We start from the raw sequence: 21223 nt of genomic DNA on the forward strand, positions 1-21223 counted from the left end.
CTTCCTCTAGGAAGTGACTGTTTATATACTTCCCCATTTTTTGAACGGGTTTCAGAATTTCTTTGTTATTGTTGATCTTTATGAGTACTTTCTATACCCTTGATATTAACATTTTATCTGATGTGTCAAGTGTGAATATTTTCTACTATTCAGTTATGTTCTTTAGTTCTTGTCTCATGTTACTTTGCCATGTGAATTTTTTAAATTTGTTATAAATTTGTTTAAATTTTATTATGTTGCTGTCACTCGCACTGTCACTATCATTCCATAAATCATTGATTTACTCAAGCAGGCACCAGTAGCATCTCCATTTGTCCCAACCCCGAGATTTTAGCATCATAAACTCTATGCTCTCTCTCCGCGGATGCGGCACGCGACCTGGATGTTCTTGGGCATAATGTGACATGCTTAGTGGGGAAAGTGCAGAGGTTGGGCCTCGAAGAGCCCCACTAGGTAGGCCTCGCACATCTCCTGCAAGCGCCATGACAGCCGAGCTCTGGGAGTGCAGGTCAGTCTTGAAGTCCAGTGCGATCTTGCCAACCAGCCGCTGGAACAGCAGCTGGTGGATGTCTCGTAGCACCGTGGTGTAGGCCGGTAGTGGTGCGGCTTCTTCATGCCGCCCGTGGCTAGTGCACTTTTGCAGGCTGCCTTGGTGGCCAACTGCTGGCAGGGCGCCTTCCTGCCCATTGACTTGTGCACTGTCTGCTTAGTATGAGCCCTCTCCTTCTTCTCAGCTGGAGACTCCTTCAGGGTTCAGGAAATGAGATCCATTTTACTACTGATGTTGGCATATTTGGTACATCACGGGTGGCTTGCCAAGCTCTACCATGCTGACTGGATACCCTCAGTAGCTTGCCGAACTCTCCTGAGGGCAATATGGAGGCTTTTGGGGCCTATTATGTTGCTACCTTTATTTCTTTGACTTCCCTTAAATTTACTTTGCCATGAAGACCAACACAGTTTACTCAACTAAAATATTGACTCTATTAGTCACTGTATTTTCTTTTTTTTTTAAATTGATTTTTTATTAGTGAAACACCATGAGGTACAGTTGTAGATTTACAAATTTTTATGCTTGGATTTTGGTCATACCATGATCAAATACCCATCCCTCCACCAGTGCCCATTTTCCACCACCAGGATAATATCCCTCCCCTCCAACCCCCCCATCCCCCATCCCCCCCCTGCCACTGTGGCAGGGCATTCCCTTTTGTTATCTCTCTCATTTTGGGTGTTGTGATCAGCAAAAGAGGCATTCAGTGGCAAACATGTTCATTTCAGTCTACTTTCAACCTGCATCTCCCCTCCTGCGGGGAACCTCCAAACACCCTCCATTTGGTGCTCCATTCTCTATCTGAACTGTCCTTTCCCCTAGAATACCCAGCTGGCCTCTATGCTATGGAGTAATTCTCCTGGTGTTAATCTCAGCTATTCTTGGGTATTAATCTCATATTTTGTTATTTTATATCCCCCAGATGAATGCAATCTTTCTATGTCTATCCCTCTCTTTCTGACTCATTTTGCTTAGCATGATACTTTCCATATTGTACTACTTGTATGTAAATTTCATGACTTCATCTTTTCTAAGAGCTACATAGTACTCCATTGTGTAGATGTACCAAAGTTTCTTTAACCAGTCATCTGTTCTTGGGCACTCAGGTTTCTTCCAGTTTCTGGCTATTGTAAAGAGTGCTGCAATGAACAAACAAGTGCAGATGTCACTTCGGCTACACATCTTTGCCTCTCTGGGATATATTCCCAGGAGTGGTATTGCTGGGTCAAATGGGAGCTCAATTTCTAATTATTTGAGGAACGTCCATACTGTTTTCCCAAAGGGCTGAACCAGTCGGCATTCCCACCAACAGTGAAGGAGTGTCCCTTTCTCGCCACATCAGCGCCAGCAATGGTTGCTTTTGTTCTTTTGAATGTGGGCCAGTCTCTGAGGTGTGAGATGGTATCTCATTGTGGTTTTGATCTGCATCTCCCTGATGATTAATGATGTAGAGCATTTTCTCATGTGCTTTTTGGCCATTCGGATTTCTTCTTTAAGAAAGTTTCTGTTCATTTCATTGCCCCATTTTTGGATGGGGTTGGATATTTTCTTCTTGTGGAGTTCAACCAGTATTTTGTATATCCTTGATATCAACCCCTTGTCAGATGTGTATTTGGCGAATATTCTTTTCCATTCTGTAGCCTGTCTTTGTATTTTGGTCACTGTTTCTTTGGAGGTGCAGAAGCTTCTTAGTTTAAGATAGTCCCATTTATCTATCTCTGTTTTCACTTGCTCAGCCAGTGGCGTAGCATCTTTGAAAATACCATTAGCCTCAATGTCATGGAGGGTTTTGCCAACTTTGTCTTCAATGTACCTTATGGTTTCTGGTCTGATGTTGAGGTCTTTAATCCATTTTGATCTTACCTTTGTACATGGTGTTAGGCAGAGTTCTGAGCCCATTTTTTTTGCATGTAGCCGTCCAGTGATGCCAGCACCATTTGTTAAAGAGGCTTTCCTTACTCCACTTCACATTTCTTGCACCTTTATCAAAGATTAGATGATCATATGATTGAGGGGGGATGTCAGTGTATTCAACTCTGTTCCATTGGTCTGCAGTTCTGCCTTTGTTCCAGTACCATGCTGTTTTGATTATTACTGCTTTATAGTAAAGTTTGAAGTTCGGGAGGTTGATTCCTCCCATTTTCTTTTTCCCAAGAATTGCTTTAGCTATTCGTGGGGACTTATTGTTCCATATAAATTTCAGGAGTGTTTGCTCCATTTCTTTGAAGAATGTCATGGGTATCCTTATAGGGATTGCATTGAATTTATACAATGCTTTCTGTAGTATTGCCATTTTGACAATGTTAAGTCTCCCGACCCATGAGCAGGGGATATCTTTCCATTTCCTCATGTTCTCTTTTATTTCCTGAAGTAGCGTTTTGTAGTTTTCTTTGTACAGGTCCTTTACTTCCTTAGTTAAGCTGATTCCTAGGTGCTTGATTTTCTGGGGCACAATTGTGAACGGGATTGATTTTTTCATGTAGCTTTCCTCTCTCTCATTGTTTGTGTATAGGAAAGCCATGGACTTTTGGGTATTGATTTTGTAGCCTGCAACTTTACTATACAAGTCTATTGTTTCTAGGAGTTTTTTGGTGGAGGTTATTGGGTTCTCTAAATATAGTATCATATCATCTGCGAATAGTGAGAGCTTGATTTCTTCCGTTCCTACCTGAATGCCCTTAATATCTTTTTCTTGCCTAATTGCTATTACAAGTACTTCCAGTACTTTATTGAACAGCAGTGGAGAGAGTGGGCATCCTTGTCTCGTCCCTGATCTTAGAGGGAAGGCACTCAGTTTTTCCCCATTGAGGATGATGCTTGCTGTAGGCTTGTGGTAGATGGCTTTAACTATGTTGAGGAAAGTCCCCTCTATACCCATTTTGGCTAGGGTTTTCATCATAAAGGGGTGCTGGATATTGTCAAATGCTTTCTCTGCATCTATTGATATGATCATATGCTTTTTATCTTTTCTTTTATTGATATGATGGATTATGTTGATTGATTTCCGAATGTTAAACCGTCCTTGCATCCCTGCGATGAATCCTACTTGGTCATGGTGTATGATCTTTTTGATGAGTAGTTGGATTCTATTTGCTAGTAGTTTGTTGAGGATCTTTGCATCTGTGTTCATCAGAGATATCAGCCTGTAGTTCTCTTTCTTTGTGTTATCTCTGTCTGCTTTTGGTATCAGTGTGATATTTGCTTCATAGAAACTGTTTGGAAGTGTATTTGATATTTCAATTTCGTGGAAAAGCTTAAAGAGCATTGGGAGTAAGTCTTCTTTAAAGATTTGGAAGAATTCACTGGTGAATCCATCCGGGCCAGGGATTTTGTGCTTGGGGAGATTTTTTTATTACCATTTCAATTTCCGTGATGGTAATAGGTCTGTTCAGGTATTCCAGGTCTTCTTGGTTCAGCCTTGGGAGTCTGTAGGAGTCTAGGAATTTATCCATTTCCTCGAGGTTTTGATGTTCCATGGCATAAAGCTTCTCAAAGTATTCCCTGAGGATCCTTTGAATTTCTGTAGTTTCTGTTGTAATGATCCCCTTTTCATTTCTGATTCGGTTTATTAGGGTTTTCTCTCTCCCTTTCTTTGTGAGTTTTGCTCGGGGCTTATCAATCTTGTTAATTTTCTCAAAGAACCAGCTCTTGGTTTCACTGATCTTTCGGATTGTTTTTTGGGTTTCCATCTCGTTAATCTCTGCTCTGAGTTTTATTATTTCCTTCCTCCTGTTAGGGTTGTGCTCCTTTTGTTGTTCCTTCTCCATGTTCTTAAGCTGTGAGGTTAGTTTATTTATGTGGACTCGCTCCTCCTTTCTGAGGAATGCTTGTAGAGCTATAAACTTTCCTCTTAAGACCGCTTTTGCTGTGTCCCATAAGTTTTGGTAACTCGTGTCCTCATTTTCATTCGTTTCTAGGAATCTTTTGATTTCCTCTTTAATTTCCTGTCTAAGCCACTCGTTGTTTAATAGCGCACTGTTTAGTTTCCAGTTTGATTTAGTTTTCTGTTTTTGAGTCACTGTATTTTCAATGTACATGACTTATATTTCCCTTAGAATTTGTTTTCAAAACAACTCTATGTATTCTACTTTCATATTTATTTCTTTGATGCTATTCTGTTTCTTGCATCTCAATATTGTTAGGCCATAATATCATTAGATAGATATGAATAAGCCTAGACTTTTTCTTCTCTTTGTGCCCTTTTAATTCTGCATTATTTTTACGTATAGCCTACTTATTCTCTTTCTTTATAATCTAAAGCAAAGGTGGGTGAGTGAGGGTGTGCATAGTGTAGCCCAGGCCTATTCCTGCGATATTCCCTGGAAAGCTTATCAGGTTGTGCAGGTCTGAACATTTGTTGACCTGAGAAAGCTCTGACTTTCTCAGAGGGTCACACACCGAACTCAGGACTTTGCACATGCCAAACATACACTGTACTTGCTGGACTATCTGGCCATCATGTTCATTCTATTAGTTTTTAAAAATTGGTGTCACTTGGGTTTATAGTTGTACGTTCCTGTCAACCTTAAGGTCCCATACTTTAACTTTCCAATACCACAATCTCCAGTCTTGTCTGTTTCCCTTCACCATTGTCCAAGTACCAATTTTAGCCCCCTCCCCATTGCAACATACTGCACACCTTTCATGTTTCACTAGCACAGTAAGTACTGTTCTGAAGACCAGGCCTTATGTTCTATTGCTTTTGGTCATTTCTTATTCTCTTATTATGCTTTGCTTAATCCCACATGTGAAAGATCATTCTTTACCTGTATTTCTCCTTCTGGAGAACTTCACTTGGCATGATACTATCCAGTTACACTTAAATATATTATACAATAATGTATGCTAATATCACATCATTATCCCACCTTCTCTTATACCCAAGCAGTATTCCATTGATTATATTTACCAAGTTTATTTATCCAAACATCTGTTCTTGACACTTGAGTTGTTTCCAGACTTTGGCTATTGTGAATAGTGCTCAATAAAAATAGCAGAGAAAATGTCTTCTCTGAATAAACTTCTTGAGTCTTTGGGAGTATGTCCCAAGAAGAAAAATTACCAGTCCAATTTTTATTTTTTTGAGAAGTGTCCATATTGTTTTCCAAAAACACGTGACCAATTGTCATTACCACCAGCAGTAAGTAAGAGTCCCTTTTTCCCCACATCCATGCAACATTGGTTTTGATGAAGCTGGTTGTTTTTTCTGACAAAATATTTTGCATTCACTTACCCCATTTCCCTATTAATATGACAATGTACTAAATAGTCGGAATTATTATAAATTTTGATGACAGGAGTTCTAAGGTGTTCAATTTACTTATATATTCTAAAACCTTATCTTCTGAATCTTTCTTTCCATATAAATATTTTTATAAAAAAAATCACAACTTTACCAAAAAGATTATTGGGTTTTTATAAGTATTCTTTGAAATTTGTACATCAATTTGGGTAGAACTGGTGTCTTAAGAGTACTGAGTCAGGCACAAATACATAACTAAATTTTATTTGATAACATTAATCCCTCTTAAAAATACTTTAATATTTCTAGTATACAATTGCTAAAATGTTTTGTGTAATTCATTATTGCTTATATTATTCTCTTGAATACTATTGTGAATAGGATTAACGATGTTGTTAGAAAACTGGTTTAACACTAATCGTTTTTGTAAATTTTCCCTCAGTTTTCATTTAGAGTTATGTGAGAAAAAATTTGCATTGAATATATTGTTGCTTATCATTTTTGAGGGAATGGTACATTGACCAACCAATACTCAGTGATGGTCAGAGTTGACACTTTCTTGGCTCTGTGCTCATAGGTCAGTCCTGGTAGTGCTCAGGGAACCATATGTGCTCAGGGGCCTTACTGTAATAGATCACATGCCAGGCAAGTGCCTTAGAGCCTGTGCAAACTCTTTGGATTCTCATTAGATAGCTTCGTGAGTTGCATACTCTGCGTTAGCATTATAATTTACAATTTATGTATACTGTCCTACTCAGAACTTTTATACATAAAATAAGCTCACACATCTTGTTTTATTCACATATAAAAGCAAAAAAATTAGCATCATAAAAGAATCTTTCCTTCTATTTAAAAGAGTGATATAAACTCAAGTTATAGTACAAAATGATAATATATCTGTAAATATTTTTGGTCATATATTATTTTATTGTTTAATTTTGTATTCACAGTTTGCCTGATTTAATCTAACATTGATTCTATAAAATTAATGCTAATTTAATTGCTGCTTAATTAGGAGAAGAACAGGATAATGATGACAGATTCCCTAGCACTGGTAAGTCTCTCATGTCTCTGAAGTTTACTCCAATACACCAAAATTCTTTTTGCATTTAAGGAACAGTGTTTAAATACATATACTTTCCAACTGTTTAGAAACTTTCTTCTGAGGATACTTCGTTTATTAATTTTTTTAGAACATATTTATCATTATGGTTAATGACTTACAATTTGAAAATATTGTCGATGATCAACTTTGTAAAAAGTACTATTGACTATAAAATTCTTCTTTAACTATTAGAGGCACATGTATTTATTGTTGTAAGAATCAAGTTTAGAAAATAGGCAATGTTTCTAATTTATATTCAATGTAATCATCCGTTATCTATTTAAGCCAGATAAAGAAAATGAGATCAGGAAATAGGCACCAATTTACACTCACTATTAACTTTCCTAGGGGTATGCTATTAGAACTAAAAAAAAGTTTGTGGAGATTGTCCTTCAGTTTAATTTCATTCACTAATACCATTAATGACTCCATTAAGAGCATTAAAAGTTTCATTTTCTGATCAGTCGTTAGAATACTGAACTCTATGAAGTATGTACTGACTAACCATCTAAATAAATCAAGGTCACCTTTCAGATGGCATCCTAAAGCAAATTGCTAGTATAAGATGTTAGTACATGACTTGTTATCCAAGTCTGTTCCAGAGTTATTTGCTTTCATCACCAGGGTGGTACCAGGCAAAATTTTCATTTGTTTGTTTAACCATTTATTGTGAGTACAAATCTACTAAAGATTCAAAACAATTTGAGTGAAAAAGTTAGATCATAACTTTTCTTAAAATACAAAGTGTTATAATGCATCCAATAGATTTTTGCGTGTTTGTAGTTTAAATGTGGGATTGTATAAGCAAAGTCTTTGATACGTCTTTTTTTTTTCCCATTAAAAAACTATCCTCAAAGTCAAGAGATCATGAATAAAATATAATCTTTGCTTCAGGGTAGTTATTTTACTATTCTTAGTCTATTGCTAACCAGTATTTAGAAAATTATGAAAGTTCAATCACAGCTTAAAAGTTCAAATTCAATAATTTTTCTCTAAATGTAGTTTCTATCTTATATTTAAATATTCTTCATTTTGTTTCCCTAATTTTTAAAATGCTAAATATTAAATATTGAATAGTTAATATTTAATATGACTAAATATGAAACTGCAAAAACACTAAAGCATAGTTCATATTCAGAAATTATCCATTGGTGTGTTATTAGAATCTGTAATTCAGCTCTAATATTTTCATTATTTATGTAATGAGTTTGAATTATCAAGGGTCAAACAAAATTAATGTCTCAATTATTATGAGTTAGAGAAATCCCAAGCCAAATAACAAATAGAGACTTATATTTAGTGAGAAAGTAAACTGCAGTAGGACATACTATTGGCTTTGTCCAAAAGTGATAGAACTAGTAGCCGAATTAGGTGTTAATTATTCTTCTCCTGACCCTTCTGTATTGCACTTTGTTTCCTGGAAAGCAAATTGTGAAAGTGATGTTTCAATGCAAAATGTTGGTTTATCTTTATTTCAATTTAGATAAAGAATCATCACCCAAATGATTTTGTTTTATCTCCATGTATGTCAAAAACTTTTAAGATGGCACAGTTTGCATTTCTTTTGATATAGATAACATTTGCTAATTCTAACAATGAAACTGGCTATGATTCTAGAAAACTATGTTTCAAAATATTAGAACCAATTTCTATCATTTTCTCAAACCACAAGCATTTGGGGATGAGACAGTCTAGTAATTCCAAGCAGAAACAAAAGAAACATATATACTTAGACAAAGAAGTCTTCTACTCTTATTCAAAGTTTAGATACTGGCAGGGATGCCTCCAGACACCAGGTCAGTCTGAACCTCATTTCTGAAACAACCTAGAAGGGGGCAGGTGAGCTCAGCCTCAACCCCAATAGGCCCTAGCAGCTGAAAACCTCCAGAACGCAATCATTGCCATGCTCACGGTCAATCTCCATAGGCTCAGGACAAGCCTCATCCACAGAATGAATCTGCTGAAAAAAACTCATGTATATAGATCTGGGACTGAAATCTCCAGGCTCTCATGGAGTTGGGAATGAGTGACCCTTCCTCCCCCATGGCTCCTTACCCCCTCACCCTGTCCTTCTGGGAGAATGGCAGCCATGCACATGAACTGCCTCCAGAGCCATCAAAGCTCATTAATGGCCATGTCTAGAGACTCACAAATAAATCTCGAAAGAGAGCCACAAGCTGAAGAGATGCCTCTGATAATTCAAGGGTCATCTCCAGTTTGTATCACCCTATTTAAAATTTTAGAATTCCTAGAGATTTCATACTCTATTCCACTGATGTACCAAGGCTAGCATACAACATTTAATGAGATATAAGGTAGAAGGTGACTGATCTTGATCAAAAATAAATGAATAAATATTAGCACACAAGGCTCAATATGTAACAACATGCTTAGTAATCTCTTATGTAAGGGATTAATGACTCTAGGATAAAATACAACAATCTTTACACACTATGCTCTAAGGTAACTTTTTGGATCATTTTTAACTGATTATTCATAACAACAATACAAAATAAATTATTTGGGACACTGCTTTTGGGGCAGACTTGAGTGGTGGTTGGATAATTCAAAATAATGATGGTGGGACAGTGTAATGATGGTAGTATTGGTGTTGGAATGTAATAAATTATTTTCAACAACTATAACAATGAAATAAAATTGGTAGAAAGTTTAGATATTATTAGAAAGAGAGTATAAACTAAACAAAACATTAATTTAGTTTTAACAATTTTGTACAAAGTTACTATTGTTGCAGAATATTATATCTGTTTGTAAAAAAAAGCTTAATTTCTAAGTAAAATTGATTTAGGCCTGCAAGATAAAGTTCTGCAGTTATTTTGTAGAGCTAGTTTATTTCACTTTAGCTTCTGAGTCTTTTCTAAACTAACTGGTTAACTCAAAAATTCAGGTGTTAAATGAATTTCATTTTTTTCCAATAAAATTTTTAAGTTAAGCATATCAATTTCTTTTATAGGCTTAATTGCTAGCTTAAAAACCATTTATCTCCCTTGCTTTTTAACAAGTTCAGAGAAAATAAATCAATGATTTAGACTATTAAAGAATTCAGGTTTACATATCACTCTGATCTTTAGCAATGGTGCAGTTTGTCCTGACTTATATACCTGGAGTATTTCTACTTCTGATTTAAACCTCACTCTTACATTCCAGTGTTCCCCATACAAACAGATGAACTGATAGCAAATATAGAGGTGTACACCCACACATATATACATGCATGCACACGATCTACTGATTAATTTCCACAGTCATTTCTCTGTCTCACTAGGAGGAAACTGGTGTGGGGCTAAGTAAGGAAGGCACAATAGTCCCCAGGGCAAAAATAACCCTTGACTGATTGAGAAATTACCCTATGTTTCCCAACTCTCACAATGACTCTGCTCCCAGACAGATGGAAACAGGCCAAGAAAGTTCTTTTTTGCTATTAAGCCAGCAGGTTGAAGTATAATGAAGTAATTATCAGCTGACAGGAAGTTCATGGCAAGCAACTAAGGAGAGGCAGCCCCAGTGACTTCTGAGCTTGACAAGTGCACAAAGAGAGTATAAGACCCATCAGCTTCTTATAAAATCCTTATTCATTAATGATGGTAAGAAAAGTTAGAAGGCATCCAATAACTGCAGGTGGAATTGGACCTCAAATAAAACTGTAAAAAAGGGAATTGTAGACAATCGGTGTAGCTCCCTTTTCCTCTCAGGAAATCTGGCCTTAAAGAAGAACTGGGTGTCAGTACAAGAGTATAGAAACAAGCACCCATTTCAGAGGTCTTGGAGGGGTGGAATATTGCATAGAGGACACAATGTTTACTCCCATTCTAGAGATCAGGAGGGAAAGGGGTTTCCTGAAAAGAAATTAAAACAGAGAAGACAGTTTCATGTCCAGTAAGCAATGGTTTGTCTTCCCACACATGGAGATCGAGAGCACAGGCCTGGGGCATCCTGTCAAGCTGGTCTTGCCAATCTCTCCAGAACTAAACTATTATTTGTCTTTCTGACAACCTTTCCCTCTTGATGCAGGCGAGGCAGAAGTGTCGGTGGCGGTCTCAGTGTTCACTCGCAATTCCCAGGTTCTTCAATATTTTCAAAATTGAAAATATTGAATTATAAAGATACTCAGAGTTGGAAAGTAGAAAAGTTTATTGGAGACAAGAGAAAAGGAAAGAAGTTCCCCAAACGAGGAGGAGGAACTTAGTATAGGCCTAAGTTAACTCTGACTCCTTTGTGAGATTATTTTTATAGGAAAACTGGTTCTTTGTGTGATAGAGAATGCAGAGAATCCACAGGGTGGTTGGGCTGGTTTGTCTTTCTGATCACCTGCCTTGGGTACTGTTCATTATCTTAGTCTTGTGACCTCTAGTCCTGGGACAGAAAACTATCATCCTGGTGAACTGCAGGGATGTTCAAGACAGGGCTTTGGGACTGAGGTGTGTCAATGGACAGAGGTAGAGCTGCCGGTGAGGGGAAAAATGGGCTGCCCTCTTGTTGCCAAGGGGAAACTGAGGTGTTCAATCTAAGTACTACTTTCCTGGGATGTGGGAGCTGTCTACGTTACCCTAGAGGTCAGAATAATGGGGTGCTGGAGAGAGAACAGGGTGTCAGAAAAGAAAGCAGAACCTCTGTTAACAAATTTCCTGTAATACCAGAAGAGGAGCTCCTGGGGTTTCTCTAAGAACCAGCCATTCTCGATGGGTTTTATCTGACATATAAATGACTAGTATTTTGGGGGAATAGACTCACAATTTTGGAACACAGGATTCCCATGATAAAGTTACATAGTATCTTGGAAAGGAGCTTAGTAGGAAAGAAAAAGAGAAGGTCACTTGTGGTGGCCAGAGCTCCAAGCAAGTGTGAGCAGCCAGAGTTAGAGGTCAGGATGTAACTCAGGCTGAAGAAAGGAGAAAAAGAAACAGAGTAAAATCTCCTCTCATTGGGTGCCACAGGGGACGTTCAGAGATGCCTGAGTGAATGCACTTAAGTAGCTATTCTTCAGGGAACCAGCATTTTCCTCCCTGGTACTTGAAAGGAAGTGCAAGGAGAATACTCCAGAGACTAGGATGAGTTGTGACGATGGGAGTACACAGGCCCGAGTAAGAAATGGAGAAAAGACCTTTGCCAGTGACTGGGGGCCACAGACAAGTCTTCAGATGAGAGGCAGCTTCAAATTTCCCCAGCAGGATTTGGGCAAGAAAGCCAGTTGTCTGCTCCTACCAGAGTGCCAAAGGTCACCAGCCTGCAGAGACTTGGCTCAAAGAAGCTTCTGCTGCTTCCTGCACTGTGTGCCCAGAGGCCAGAGGGAGAAAGGAAGGACTGAGGGAGCAGGAGGGAGACAGAGACTGAGCTTGGTCCATTACCTTGGTAATGAGGGCAGTGAAGACTGCAAACTCCTGGCTGATCCTTGCTGAATCACATATAGGGTGCGGGAGCTCAGGGTGCTGGAGTTCAGGGTACGGGGGGACTGAGGGTGTAGGAGTTTATGGTGCAGGGACCAGGGATGCGGGGACTGAGGGTGGGGGGGTTGAGGATGCAAGAGGGGAGAGGCCGAGGGTGGGAGGGAGGACTGAGGGTGCGGGGGACTGAGGGTGTGGGAGTTTAGTTTGCGGGAGCTGAGGTTGGGAGGGGGGCGCTGAGGGTGTGGGAGCCAAGGGGGAGGGAGTTTAGGGTACAGGGGCTGGGGGTGCTGGAGCTGTGGGTGCGGGGTTCAGGGGCGACTGAAACAAGGGACTGAAAATGGCAAACTCAGAAAAAAGACTTTATTTAGGGGACGGATGACCAAAAAGGAATTCAGGGGTCTCCCAGTTGTGGGGGTTCCCTAAAGAAGGGTTTCAGAGACAGGCAGGAGCTTCCTTTTTTTTATAATATGCAGCTGTAAGGCAGGGTACAATGACTGTCTCTAGATCCCAGGTCATCAGCAGAGTACCATTGTCCCAACATGGCACCCTGGAAACTCTATTAGGTCCAAATTCCTCATATTAATGTGGGGCGGGGTCACGGGTGGCTCAAGTGGAGGAAGACGAAGAAGGTCACTTTCTCTGGATCTGCCTCTGCCACCTGGGACCCAGGGTTACTGGGTTCTTGTATTGCCTAACAGAACAGAATTTCAGGAGTAGGCAAGCAGTGAAGTAGAACAGATCTTATTTGGAGGTTTTGAAGGGAAGGAGGGAGAGAAAGTGGGAGAGAGTGGAGAGTAATCTCCTCAAGAGAGAACACAGGATCCTCCCATGGCAGAGAGAGCCCTACACACACACCCCAGCACTAGACATGAAAGCATGAAAGTGCTCATCTCAAGAGGGGATACATGGGTCACACATGTGCTCAGGCACCACATGTGCTTGGCAATATGGGCGCAAGTACCACATGGGCTTGGGTACTTGCCCTCCCTTTGTTCATGGTGGCCTTTATAGGCTTTCTCCAACCTGTCCCCAGGTGGAACTTCCAAGTAGGTCACAGTGGTGGTAGTGGTGGGGGGGGGGGGGGCGGGGGGAAGGTGGTTGGGTGTGGTGATGGTTTTCTTTGAAATTCCTTTCCTGACCTTTTGTTTCTGCAGGAGCTTCTCAGGGTCTGTTGTAGATAGGTGAGGGTCTATCAGGTCTTAGTTCCTGTTTTTATCCTATTTTCTGCAAGGTAGTCTTTTGCCATTGCCTTGGGAGGCACCTTCCCTATCCTGCCTACATCAATATTAAATATCACCTTGCCTGTTCCCCTACTGAAGGTGGTAACTTCTCCTACAGCAGAGAGGTGTCACAAACTCTCAACTACAGGTCTTAGGATAGTCTGTTTTAGTTTTACCTAAGACGGGAATCCTAAATTTCTAAGGCTTGAGAAAATAAGGAAAGAAACAAGGGGCAAGGAGTAACAACAACAACAAAATCAAGAATAAGAGAGTTATGGAAACTAATTTAATAAATATCTCTTTAAAATAATATGTGTATAAATTTATTTTGTGTTGTGTTACTTTAAAATAAAAAACATGTTTTCCCTAGACGCATTCATGCATTACATTGTGCAGAGGGTTATCTCATTCAGTTTTCTGGATAATTTATAAATGCTTGTGGTTGCTTTCATCCTTGTGCTGATGATTATTATTTTCCTCAGTGAGATGTTTTTAAATTTATAAACACTTGACCCACTATTTTGCTTCTAACTTGCAGTCATTACCTTAGTTATTCAAAGCTAAGCTCAATAACTTTCCCATGAAAAGTTACTAGGAAACTGGTCCCTACTACTGAGAGTCTTAAATAGCTCAGCTTTGTTAAACAAGCCACACATTACTCTGCAATTAGCTCATAAATAGTGGGAGTTGGAGCTAGTTCCTTCACAGGTTGGAAGAATAGACCACACAATTCAGCTGGTCTACTGTAGGTCTTCAAAATATATTTACTTAAAAATACAAAGACCTCAAAAATGTCCAAGAAGATATCTCAACCAACTTTGGCTGGTGCATGCTTGCTAGGCTGGTTACAGGAATTTCTCTACTTTCTCTTTATTTTCATTCAAATGTTCTTGGATTCCTCACAGATATATCCACTGTGATACAGCTGGTTATTTATTTTTTTCCATATGGAAGCTAAAATTCTTCAGATATTTTAGCATGCATTCAAGTGTTTAAATACAGATATAAAATTGCTAGACTGCTAGTGAGTTAGATATTAGAAAAATAAATAGAATAATCTTACATGTGTCTGTAAATGTAAAGAATCCAAATTAAATTGCAATTTTACATTGTGAATTAAAGAAGAAATAATAATCTATCCTAAAAATAATTTATCCTAGAAATAAAATTTTATTATTAACTAAAATACATCTTTTTTTCACACTGATAAGAAGAAATTTAATTTCTCAGATTTTAAAGGTCAAGTGATAACTAACCCCCAGCATCTTGTGCCTGGAAGCTAATCAAGGAACACTAGATATTTCAGGTTTAAAAAGAAGGAAAATATTTATCTGTTACAGCGAATGACAATCAGACCTCAGATTCAGACTCAGGCTGAATCTGACCAACTCTGCCTGAATCACACTCCACAGGCATCACTACAGGCAGGAAGGCTGGGGGCCTTGGGGAGGAAATGCATGTTGGGGAATGCATGTTGGGCAAAACTGTCTTTGAAACCTGAACCAGCAGAGGGCATTGAGGTTTTGAGAGGAAGAAGCCCCATCTCAGAAAGCTGGAAACCACATTCACAATTCCAGGCCCAGCTCATGAACCCAGAGGGCTCAAGCATCAGAAATGCACCAAGGAGAGAGGCTGCTGCTACTGAACCCAAGAATGGGCCATTCAAATTCAGAGCCTCTGCCTGTGAATGGACCTTAAAATTCCCACTTGTAAAAGAATGTGGGACAAAGCAGGGTCTGGGGAGAAATATCTGTATATAACCTTTTCTCCACAATAGCTCTCTCTACTCTGGAGCAGCCTGTGTTCTCTCCCAACTCTGCCTCTTAACCCACCTCTCTCTCTCTCTCCCATTAAGCTTGTTTGGCTCCACTGTTGTCTCCCACTAAAATTCCTATTTTTTTTAATATTATGTATTTTGAGAGAGAGAGAGTGAGAGAAAGCTTGGGTAAAACCTGACTTTCCTTGCCTTGGAAGTGCAATTCCTTGCTTCTGCCTAAACTGATGTTCCCTGGGAAATGATCTTCCACATCGCACAGAACAAATGGGCTTCAGGTGCAACGTTAGAGTGCAGAGTTGACCACCCCTCAAGGACAGAGAACAGAGCCAATAATGCAAATCACATAGTGAGTTCTATTGCTCCAGCTATCTGGGGGCCAAGTATTCACCTGGCGCAGCACGTTTCAACAAGGACTCTAAGCACTAGGTTCAGCAAGTTCTTATACTTTCATTTTGGCAAGTCAGCATTACTCAGAAAATTTCTATTGCTACAGAATACACATTTTTTGTTGTTGTTGTATTGACCTGCAACATCCAGCCCACCTCCCTGACAGTTACATTCAGGAGACCTAATCCCATTCCAGGGATGTAATCTTTGACAGAAGCATCTGTTTTTTTCTGCTTTTCTTGTTTCTGGAAGAGGCCTAAGTCACTCAGAGCCTGTCATGGCAGTCCTCCGGCTAAGTGGGTCCTAACAGAACTTGACAGTTGCCTCGTGCTGTTGGCTGGACATGAGGTCGGTGCTGTTCAGGGGCTTACAACAGATTTTTATCAGTGCTAGATTTCCCCAACCACTCCCCAGGGTGGCAGAGGTAGACAGAGAGAATACAAATTTACTTTGGAGGCTGCTGGCTCTCTTCTACCTACTTCACATGAGTCATCCAGAAAACATTCCTTGGGATGGTTCAGACTTCAGAGACTGTTTACCCAGCATACATTATCAGGGTCTCTCAATCTTCATGCAATACAGTGTCATCAATAGCTTCAGTCCCCATCCTTGGCAAACACCCCAGCAACAGACTGGGGGTAGTGGAGGGTAATTGTAACACTGTGAATAAACTAATTTGGCAGAGAAAATGTTTGGCACTCCTGGTGTAGAAAAATAGACAGGGAAGGCCCATGGCTGTGAGGAACAGGTCTAGATAGCTTTTTCAGATCCTCTTTACAGGAACTTGCATTGCAAAATAACTTGTTTTCCTGCCCCTGAGCAAGAAATTCGGATACAGGTGCCCTGAGTTGCAAGTCATGAGAAGGGTGGGAGTCAGACCAGATAACCAGATGCCTCTCACAAGACCCATGTCACAAGACCCAGGACTGCCCTAAAAATCAGGACATTCCTAAGTACTGACACAAATGCTGATCTTTATACTATAGGCTAAGGAGTGATGTACTTTTAAATGGATTGGTTAGGAAAGTATGTGTTGTTACAAATCTATTGTCTGAAGGCCAATAGAGATCTCCTTTGGAGAAGCTCAGGGTCTTGCCCAACCTGCTGGACCTGCATGTCCGTGTAGGTGGCTCGACCCTGGATAGCCAGTCTTACAATAAACCCTGCTTGCTCTTTGCAGTCTCTGGAGTCTCTTTGTCGTTAAAAGGAGATTTCGATCAGCGCCCTGACAATGGCAATGGGATTGCTAGCAAGCAATAAAACCAATAGAACCAAGGCTGCAAACACAGGAACTAAGGTCTTATAAGATCCTCACCTGGCACCAGTAACACACCTCTCCCCCCGCCACACCCCCCCCCCACACACACACAAAAGAGATGCTCCATCAGGAAAAAAAGCCCAGGAAAGGAGTTTCAAAGAGGACTACTGACCGCTCCCCAATTTTCCCCCCTGAACAACCTCACTAGAAACAGACTCTTACCTAGCTAGAATGCCCCAGCCCCCTGTGGGGGCACATTGGAGAAAATCCATAAAAACCACGTTGAACAAAGGAAGAGCTGCTTATGCTGCTTGAACCCACGTGCTTCTTGTGCCCATGTAGCTGTGTACATGTGGTGCCAAGAATATGTGTCTCCCCAATCCCTCCTCTTGAGATGTGTAATTTCCTGCTTTCATATCCAATTCTGGGATGTGTGTAGTGGCTCTCTCAGTCTCTGGAGAAAACCATGTTCTCTCTTGAGCATGTTATTCTCCTCTCTCTCTCTCACTCTCTCTTTCACATACACACACACACACACACACACACACACACACACACACACACACACATTTTCTCTATCCTTCCCCTTCCTAAAAGCCTCCAAATAAAATCTGTTTTACTTCGCTGCTCATACTCCTGAAATAATTCTTTTCAGCAAGGAAAGTCAGAAATCCGGTAGCCCTGAGTAAGGCCTAGAACTGACTTTTCTTTCCTCCAAGAGCGATTCCTCACTCCAATCTGAGTCCATGAGACCCCAAGAAATAGGGTGGCAGGGATCATCCCCCGTGTTGAGAAGATCAAGCAGATGTCAGATGTAACTTGTCAGCCACCTGGTAGGGCTGAGTGTGGGTGGAAGAGAGGCTCTGGCCTATACCCACGGGGGCTCATCACAGACTTTATATCAGTCCAAGCCTCCCAGCTGGTCCTGTGGTGGCAGAGGTGGATCAGGATAAAGTTATCATTTCTCTCCTTCCCACCTCACAAAAGTCACCCATGAGGGCCACCCACTTCATTTTCTGATTCTGGAGAAATGGTCTATCCCCATCTATGATGTGTAATTTATTACCGTAAGACACTTTTCAACATATCTGCCTGAGATGTGTACCTCCTTTACGGGATATAGCCTCCATCTCGGGAATTCACTGCCAGTCGACTTGGATGTGTTCTTGCTTTTTCCAATCTAAAGAAGCCTAGGTTCTCTTTTAAACACATGTCTTTCACCACTCATTTCCAAAGTAAATGTTATTTTATTTTACTAATCATCTCTTGAAATTCTTTTATGTGAGGGAAGGTATTGTTGATGCTTGGTAAAGTAGAAAACTAGGGAGGTAACCACAAATTTTCTGCTTACAATAGTTGGATTACCCAGGAAAATGCCTTGTGTGAGTCTGGACTGGTAAAGTCTGGTACAGGTACCTACATCCTAGGTATTCAAGTCCTGGGAGCCTCACAAGGCAGCCCTCAAGCTGTGCCTGAATTCCACTTGTTCTGCACTCATGGGAACACGTCATGACTACCTGAATTCTCAGGGAACCATAGACTCAAGCTGGAGTGAAGAATTCCTCTTTGTTGGTGAAGGATTCCAGCCCTAATCTCAGGCTTTCTAGTTCTATTTCATTCCCTCAAAGAAAAGAACTTCAGTTGGAGATGAAAGAGTGACTCATAATGTTTTTATTGAAAAAAATTTAGAGAGATGTGAGGGGAGAGAGAATCAGTGATTGGCATTCAAGAGAGAATATGGACTTCTCCAGAGTGGAAAAAGCAGAGAATGGCTTTCGGGAAAAAGTTGTATATATATAATTTTTCCAAAATGTCTTGACATGAAGTTCTTTGCATATATAAAATTTTATCTGTTTTTTTTTGTCACAGGGAAAGCCTAAATGGTCCCTTTATGTTTTTATCACGACCTTTAGATTTTTTTGTAATTTCTTTCTGAGGGTATTCACTCTCTCTAGGTCATACCTGTGGGTGGTGACTAAGTTTCTACATTTTCAGAGTTCAGGATTTAAATCTTAGAGAGATGCTTTTCTCATGCCTTTGGGTTGCTTCAGGCTGGATAATTTTTTTGTTTGTTGATTGGTTTCAGGGCAACACTCTACAATGCTCAGGGTTTAGTCCTGGCTCTGTACTCAGGGATTTCTCCTGGCTGGCCTTGGAGAACTATCTGTAGTGCTGGGGAATTGAACCTAGGTCAGTGGCATGGAAGGCCATCGCCGAATTCACTGTGTTATTGTTTTGTTCCTAAGCGCTGGGGCATTTCTTCATAAGTTTTAATATTTTCCAAAAGCTCATTACCAGGAATTGTTATCTCTCTGCCTGAATCACTCCTAAACTTCTTTGGTTGACTCTAGGTGGATTGAGGGGCATGTGGAAGTGGTAGATTTAAATATAGCTCTTTCCCACTTCCCTTAAGACACTGAAGGAATCCAATTCAGTTGAGTGGAAATCACCTCTTATACCTGCAACACAGGAATTGCAGACGTATGATTAATTCAGGTGAAGACTGTCAGAGATCATTAGTCATGGTAAAAATGTGAGACAATAAAGCATGGTAAAAGCTATTGATAATATATTCTCCCATTCTCCTGTCCACGGCTATGAAGCATGGTAACTGCAGCCATTTCCTGGAAAACGAGAGGGGAATCTCAGATTTTTAATGATATTCAGTTTTGATTTTAACTGGGTTAGAGTATATAATTCTTGGGAAATTACACTGACATAATATGGTGATGAAAGAGGAAGCCTCAGTTTCCCCTTGCCAATGAGAGAGAGAGAGGAAGCCACAGATTTTCTCTCTAAATGTTCCATCTCTCCTCCATCTACCTGACACTCATTACACCCCCAGGTTTTTTCCTCAGCATTCCCTAGAACTTCCTAGGAACATGAAAGTCTTTCCTGGATTCTAACTGATGGGGGAAACTAAGATAATGGGCAATTCTGGGGTTTAGGCTGATAGGGAAACAGATCATTACCAATTAGCCTGGGAGATTTGTGTCCCCTGGCCAGTGAGGAAGGAAGCCACAGTTTCCCCTTGCCCCCGTCCCCCATTGGCCTGACACATTTCTTTCCCTAAATCCTACCCCATTGCTCATAATGACTTCCAAGACCATAAAACTCTGTTCTGGAGACTAGGCAGACAGGGAAATTAATACACAGGGTAAAAATGCCCAGAGATTTCAACCAAAGGTTGTAATTTTCTGGAATCTTTGTAAATACTTGTCAACTGATATGGAATATCATAAGTCCTTAAAAAAGCCTCCGCAAAACTCCCTTGCTTGAACTTAGTTCTATACTAAGTCCCTCCCAACTTGGGGAACTTCTTTTCTATTTTCTTCTACTTTGCAATAAACTTTTCTACATCCCAAATCTAAAGCTGAGAATTTTTATTATTTTTATTATTGAAAATATTTAAGAACATGGCAATCATGAATGAACAGAGAGCCGCAGCTGCTACTTCTGCTTCACCTGTGTCAATGAGTGAAACTTAGGATGATCTAATAAGACTACGACAAGCATAGTTTTATTCAGAGACTTCCCTGCCTCCACTTATTCAGATTTAGGTCTTAAAATATTTTGGCAAGGGGCTGGAGCGATAGCATAGCGGGTAGGGCATTTGCCTTGCACACAGCTGACCCAGGTTCAATTCCCAGCATCCCATATGGTCCCCTGAGTACTGCCGGGATTAATTCCTGAGTGCAGAGCCAGGAGTAACCCCTGTGCATCACCAGGTGTGACCCAAAAAGAAAAAAAATGGCAAGTAGAATATTCTTCTTTTGGTGGGAGGGGGGGGTATACTCTTATTAGAGAAGAAAGGTGCATTTTAAGTAACAGGACACAAAGCTTTTGTTTTTCATTGGAACAATGCAATTCCCAATATTCTGACTGAACAAAGTTTCATTTGGAATTTGGATGTCTGAGGTAAGAACATCCTACTTGTGAAAAAAATTAAATTCTAGTTGAAGCCGTGGCCATTAGACCCTGACTCAAGTACCAGGTTCAAGGGCAAGAGATAATTGATCAGGGCAAGAAATAATTCAAGAAGAATAAGAGGAACAAAAAGTAGAAAATATTTATTATAAAACAGTGTATAATTCTTGGGTATACTAAAAAGCATAGATTAAGAATATTCACAGAATGTGCAATCTTCTAAGTAAGAAAGTTTGCTAAAAGTAATCGTGCACATCCAAATAATCAGGATGTGGGCATACTCCAGAGAGTTCAGTGATTATACAAAAATTTTCTATTTTCTATAGCAATGAAGATAGTAAATTTTAAT

The 21223-nt window shown here is 40.0% G+C and overlaps 1 pseudogene; it reads right to left on the bottom strand.

Moving 5' to 3' along the window:
• Positions 1-408: 408 nt before the first annotated feature.
• On the bottom strand, positions 409-14998 carry LOC130045482 (histone H3.1-like; annotated as a pseudogene).
• Positions 14999-21223: the final 6225 nt, after the last annotated feature.

Source organism: Sorex fumeus, unplaced genomic scaffold, assembly GCF_029834395.1.
Source record: "Sorex fumeus unplaced genomic scaffold, SorFum_2.1 ptg000128l, whole genome shotgun sequence".
NCBI lineage: Eukaryota > Metazoa > Chordata > Mammalia > Eulipotyphla > Soricidae > Sorex > Sorex fumeus.